Here is a 7,652-nt window from a genome sequence, read left to right as displayed (position 1 = left end):
GATCACGAGATTTTTGTTCTTCTAATCTTTGACTTTTCTCTACCTCAGTTTCTGCAGCTATCCGTTTTTGATTATGTGATTTTTGTTCTTCTAATCTGAGACTTTTCTCTACCTCAGTTTCTGCAGCTATCCGTTTTTGATCACGAGATTTTTGTTCTTCTAATCTGAGACTTTTGTCTACCTCAGTTTCTGTAGCTATCCGTTTTTGATCACGAGATTTTTGTTCTTCTAATCTTTGACTTTTCTCTACCTCAGTTTCTGTAGCTATCCGTTTTTGATCACGAGATTTTTGTTTTTCTAATCTTTGACTTTTCTCTACCTCAGTTTCTGTAGCTATCCGTTTTTGATCACGAGATTTTTGTTCTTCTAATCTTTGACTTTTCTCTACCTCAGTTTCTGTAGCTATCCGTTTTTGATCACGAGATTTTTGTTCTTCTAATCTTTGACTTTTCTCTACCTCAGTTTCTGCAGCTATCCGTTTTTGATTATGTGATTTTTGTTCTTCTAATCTGAGACTTTTCTCTACCTCAGTTTCTGCAGCTATCCGTTTTTGATCACGAGATTTTTGTTCTTCTAATCTGAGACTTTTGTCTACCTCAGTTTCTGTAGCTATCCGTTTTTGATCACGAGATTTTTGTTCTTCTAATCTTTGACTTTTCTCTACCTCAGTTTCTGTAGCTATCCGTTTTTGATCACGAGATTTTTGTTTTTCTAATCTTTGACTTTTCTCTACCTCAGTTTCTGTAGCTATCCGTTTTTGATTACGAGATTTTTGTTCTTCTAATCTTTGACCTTTCTCTACCTCAGTTTCTGTAGCTATCCGTTTTTGATCACGAGATTTTTGTTCTTCTAATCTTTGACTTTTCTCTACCTCAGTTTCTGCAGCTATCCGTTTTTGATCACGAGATTTTTGTTTTTCTAATCTTTGACTTTTCTCTACCTCAGTTTCTGTAGCTATCAGTTTTTGATTACGAGATTTTTGTTTTTTAAATCTTGTTTCCATTTCCTCCACTGTTTCCTCACTTCTTGACTTCCTTTTCCGAGTAGCTTCCTTAGATTGCTTGTAATATTCCTTGTTCATTCCATACTTTTCTCGAAGGCTCAAATATTTTGAGGTATTTGGGGAAGATTGGCTATTCAAGTATTCTTGACTTAATTTACAATCACCTTTATCTTCAGAAGAGGTTAATCGGGATATTTTTGGTCTACCCCTTGTACCGCCTTTAAAACCAGAAATATGTGTGTGATCAGCCATCTCTTTAGTTAAATCGGGAATGAAAGTTGTATGGAAAGTCTCTCCGTAAGTGAAGGAGCTCAAACAATGAAGCTCGTGCAACACCGGATGTCCGCACTTCACGTGGCAGCGGTTCAAACTTGCATTGAGAGAACGAATCAGCGCCAAACTCAGACCTGATCTTCACTTTCTTTTCAGAATCTAAAATATAAACGGTGAATAAAAACATTCCATTAACACCAAACTTTCAGGAACCATAAGTTCTCTCTCTCTGTACAAAACAAACATCACGGACCGGGTCTGCGTACAAAACAAACACCACGTACCGGGTCAGGTACCCTGATCCTGGAGTCAAATGACGATGCAATTCATTGTTCTGACTCTTATGGAGAACTTCCTGGACTGAGCATGTTCATGTTTCCTCAATCGCTCGTGGTGTGAATATCAGGTGGTTTGCTTTGTCATCTTCACCGAAGAGCTATCTCGTTCTGCTGCACCGCACGGTACTGTGAGAAGGCCAGTGACTAAGCTGAGTGTGGGGGGGGGGGGGGGGGGGGGAGGAGTTGAGGAGAGAGTGAGGGGAGATTTCTAATCGCATCATTTGAACTTCTGAGGTGAATGTGTCGGCCTATAAAAAAAGCATTTCTGACGTGAATGTGTATAAAATCACTTCTGAGGTGAATGTGTCGGCCTATAACAAAAGCATTTTTGACGTGAATGTGTATAAAAGCATTTCTGATGTGTCATCTTTACAGATCATTTCTTTACAGGTGTGCTTCGTCAACTGTTAAGGTGAAATAAATTTACCTAATTGAAGACAATTATTGCAGGAAACCCCTTTTCCGTAGTCGATGAGAAGCCTGCGTCTTGGCTGTAGTCTCACAATTTCCCACGATTTCCTCGCGTGTTTCAGTCACGAGCTTCACCATGGCTACGACTGGGTGGTGTCATTAATGTCCTTTCCGGCGTCATGTGCATCAGCGTTTTGCCTCCCTCCATGGCGAGTTGTAATCGATTTGCGTTTCCATGTTTAATGCCTGAGCCGAAGGCTGCGTTATTCCAAAATATGGTGAATGAGAACGGCACTTGGTAGAACGACCCCCGCCAGGCTAAACAGTTTATGTTTGTATGCACTGATAGACGAGATCTGGATTCGGACCTAAACCAAAATCGAATCTGCTTGTTCTTGTCACCGAACCAACTCATCCACCTCGTTTAGACATAACTCATCCATAATTTTTTTAATATCATGTTATATCGCTTTTGGTCCGATCTCTCAATGGTGAAGAATTACTTCGGAAATTAAATAATACTTGTATCCGAATCCATATCCACATCTTCACCAAAATCGCATCGATTCTGTCTTGTCACACACCCAACCTGTCCATCAATTTTCGTCCAAATCCGTCCATAACATTTTTGAGATATCGTGTTTATTGATATCTATCGATTTTAGCCCTACAACTCAATGGTGAAAAATCACTTTAAAATTATCTGATCCGTATCCGGATTCGAAACGTCATCAAAATTGAATCACTTCTTCCATGTCAGCCATCCAACCTCTCCACCAAGTTTGTCTGAATCCGTCCACAACTTTTTTAAATGTCCTGCTATGTATCGTTTTTGGCCCTATCTCCCAATGGTGGAGAATCATTAAAAAAATTCGACCAGCCGGATCCGAATCCGGATCTTCACCAAATTCTAATCATTTCGTCCTTGTCACATATGCTACCTCTCCTCCAAATTTCGTCCGAATCCGTCCACACCTTTTTGAGATATCTTGTTCACAGACAAACAGACAGACATACATGGACAAAAACACAACCTCCATCCACCTTCGGTGGCAGGGGTATATATGGCAGCCACATGGAGACGGAATTGGGAGGGAGAGGAGTACAATAATTGATTGATTAATTGTGAAATTAAAATATATAAATGATCATAAAATATTTTCTTAATCAATTGGCTAATAGCATACCTAAAGCACTAGTGCTTCATCCGAAGATGTATCTTTTAGAAATTTAATTAAATAAGTCATTTATAAAAAATTAAATAATTAATTGATTACTCAATAAATAATTAATCGATTAATCAATAAATAATTAATAGATGAAATGATTAATCAATAAATCAAAAATATCCTTGATAGCCACATCACTTGGTCACTCATGTCCAAATATTAGCTTCCCAGCTCAAAAGGTGCCTGAGATATTGGCCAAATGAGACAGAAAATAAATAAATGATTAATAATGAAAATAAATAAATAATAATCATAAAAAAATTAAATTATTAATCAATTTGGTCAGAGAACACATAAACTACCACTATTTCATCAGAATCTGTAACTTAAAAAAAAAATTTTTTTTAGTCATTAATCGAATAATTAAATAATTCATCGATTAATTAATTAATTAATAAATCAAAAATATCCTTTGCAGCCAAATCACCTGGTCATTGGCATGTCCAAATATCAGCTTCCTAACTCAAAAGGTGCCTGAGTTAATGGTCAGAAGAGAAAGGAAATTTGATTAATTAAATAAGTACTTAATTAATCGCTAATAATTAAATAACTCCTCAATTTATTGATTAATCAAAAAAAAAAAATACAGTTTTTGACAAAGCACTTGCTCACTATTGTGCCGAAATTTCAGCTTCCTAGCTCAAAGGATGGCTGAGATATCGCCCGGACAAACAAACAAGAAAGAAAACAAACAAACAAGAAACCAGAGTGAAAACTGAGTACTCTCTTTCAGCGTGCGTCACTGCCGAGCCCCCTTTGGTGCCCGGCAATGACGATTTGCAATGCCTGGAGATGGCATAGGAAAGGAGCAGTGTACAACAAGAAAGAAAACAAACAAGTAAAGATACATTCAAAGTACACCGCCCCCCTTACCAAATAATTAAATATCTTACAGCGCGGCATTGCCGGGGCGCCTCAGGCGCCCGGCAATACCGCAGTGCAGCTCATTGAGGCTGCATTGGGAGGGAGAGGTGTACACTAATTGATTGATTAATTGTATAATTAAAATCAATAAAAGATTATCACAAAATATTTTCTTAAGCAATTGGCTAATAGCATAACTAAACCACTAGTGCTTCATCCGAAGATGTATCTTTTAGAAATTTAATTAAATAAATAATTAATAAAAAATCAAATAATTAATTGATTAATCAATAAATAATTAATTGATTAAATGATTAATCAATAAATCAAAAATATCCTTGATAGCCACATCACTTGGCAACTGTCATGTCCAAATATTAGCTTCCCAGCTCAAAAGGTACCTGAGATATTGGCCAAATAAGAAAGAAAATAAATAAATAATTAATAATGAAAAAAATTAAATAATAATCATAAAAAAATTAAATTATTAATCAATTCGGTCACAGAACACATAAACCACCACCATTTCATCAGAATCTGTAACTGAAATTTTTCTTTTTTTTTTAGTATTAATCGAATAATTAAATAATTAATCGATACATTGATTAATTGATGAATCAATAAATCAAAAATTTCCTTGATAGCCACATCACTTGGTCACTCATGTCCAAATATTAGCTTCTGAGCTCAAAAGGTGCCTGAGATATTGGCCAAATGAGAAAGAAAATAAATAAATGATTAATAATGAAAATAAATAAATAATAATCATTAAAAAATTAAATTATTAATCAATTCGGTCAGAGAACACATAAACCACCACCATTTCATCAGAACCTGTAACAAAAAAAAAAAAAAAAAAAAAAATTGGTCATTAATCAAATAATTAAATAATTAATCGATTAATTGATTAATTAATAAATCAAAAATAGCCTTTGCAGCCAAATCACCTGGTCATTGGCATGTCCAAATATCAGCTTCCTAACTCAAAAGGTGCCTGAGTTAATGGTCAGAAGAGAAATGAAATTTAATTAATTAAATAAGTACTTAATTAATCACTAATAATTAAATAACTCATCAATTAATTGATTAATCAAAAAACAAAAAATATCGTTTTTGACAAAGGACCTGCTCACTATTGTGCCGAAATTTCAGCTTCCTAGCTCAAAGGATGGCTGAGATATCGCCCGGACAAACAAACAAACAAACAAACAAACAAGAAAGAAAGAAAGCAAGAAAACAAACAACCAGAGTGAAAACTGTGTACTCTCTTTCAGCGTGCGTCACTGCCGAGCCCCCTTCGGTGCCCAGCAATGACGATTTGCAATGCCTGGACATGGCATAGGAAAGGAGCGGTGTACAACAACCAGAGTGAAAACTGAGTACTCCCTTTCAGCGTGCGTCACTGCCGAGCCCCCTTCGGTGCCCAGCAATGACGATTTGCAATGCTTGGAGATGGCATAGAAAAGGTGCGGTGTACAAAACTTCGTCTAGATGTGGTCAGCAGAGCCCAACCAGGAAGAGGCTGTTGTGAGGGTGTTTGTTTTTGAAGAAAAATAATCTTCATATGCACAGCAAGGTAAACTGAAAATTTCTCATTGAGCTTCTTGATATTCATTCATGTTAAGATTGGTGAAATTCTTCAGGAGTATAATTGATGGCTAAACAGTGTGATGGACGATTTCCATTCAAAATAATGTCAAAAAACTATTCGAAGTAACTCAACGTGGAGAACAAGTAAATGCTGAGGTTTTTGCAAATGCCAGCCTCATATTCATAGTAATATCATAAAACTCTGCTTTCAATGTCAAATTAACTTCCAAAACAGGATATTGAGTAATGACTCAAAATGAGACACCGCATTATTTCAAAATCAAAGCATCATCAAATCAACTTCAACAGGAACCCACAATAAAACCAATATACCGCTGCTCAAGCATCCAAGTTAAACACCAACTTATCAGTTTAATACAAATATAATCATCAAAATAATAAATCAGAAATAAGGACGTCCATGTTAAATATCAAATTTAAAATCTATTTTGATGAAAAAAAATATAAATAAAATTCCCGAACACAAAAAACAGAAAAACACCCAAAGTAAAGTGAAAATATAACCTTAAATAACACCAATTAATAACCCCATCATATTTTTGCTCACCATTTTGGATAAACACATTTACATCCGTTCAAAAAGAACTAGAATCATGAAAATATCAAATAAAAACACCTCAAAATACATTCTCTTGTGACTATAATGTATATCTCTTCTTAGAAATATCAAAATTGAACATAACACCAAAGTTTGAAAAACATATCAGGTGATTTCTACCGACATAAATAGATCAATAATATCTCATGTGAGGAGAGCATGATACAGTTTCTCATAAAATATAGCCATGATTGAACAATAAAAAACAGGAAAACACAAAAAAGGAAACTTGAATGAATGAATGAATGATCGTTTTAAGGCCATTTTCCCCGCTAGAGCAGGGCTTGGCCTTGCGGGCCCCATGACAATCATGCTTCCCTGTTTGAGGCAATGTTTTTATGGCCGGATGCCCTTCCTGGTGCCAACCCCTAGTCGCCTCTTACGATGCACAGGGATACGGCGTACCTATTCTAACCGGGGTACACACCGGGATCATTCATCCCAGTAAGCTGGTAATCAATTTGCCGACCTCGGAAGGATGACAAGCTGAATCAACCCCCGTGGTGTTAATTTAGCGATCGTCCGGGATTCGAACCCAGGATCCTCGGATCCCAAGCCGGCACCCTAACCGCTAAGCCAACACCAGGCTTAAAAAAATGAAACTTGCTTTGACAATAAAGAGATAGAAATTGTATATCCGGTTCAGTGAAAAGCATTGAGGGAAATAAATCATTCACAACAACAACAACCAAAGAAAAACGCCGCCCGTCAATGAGATGAACATCCAATGTGATTTCCATCTTCAATTCACCAACAAAGGATATTATTGAGGATCTTTCACTGACCTTGAACCAAAAAGATGATGAAATACTTAGTCCAGATGTGGTCAACGGAGCCCAACCAGGAAGAGGCTGTTGTGAGGGTGTTTCTTTTTGAAGAAAAATAATCTTCATATGCACAGCAAGGTAAACTGAAAAATTCTCATTGAGCTTCTTGATATTCATTCATGTTAAGATTGGTGAAATTCTTCAGGAGTAGAAGTGATGGCTGAACAGTGTGATGGACGATTTCCATTCAAAATAATGTTAAGAAACTGTTCAAAGTAACTCAACGTGGAGAACAAGTAAATGCTGAGGTTTTTGCAAATGTCAGCCTCATATTCATAGTAACATCATAAAACTCTTCTTTCAATGTCAAATTAACTTCCAAAACAGAATATTGAGTAATGACTGAAAATGAGACACCGCATTATTTCAGAATCAAGGCATCATCAAATCAACTTACACAGAAACCCACAATAAAACCAATATACCACTGCTCAAGCATCCAAGTTAAACACTTTCTCATCAGTTAAAAACAAATATAATCCTCAAAATAATGAATCA

The sequence above is a fragment of the Myxine glutinosa genome, chromosome 3 (assembly GCF_964187855.1).
Source record: "Myxine glutinosa chromosome 3, kmMyxGlut1.1, whole genome shotgun sequence".
Lineage (NCBI taxonomy): Eukaryota > Metazoa > Chordata > Myxini > Myxiniformes > Myxinidae > Myxine > Myxine glutinosa.
Note: the sequence above shows the minus strand (reverse complement) of the source record.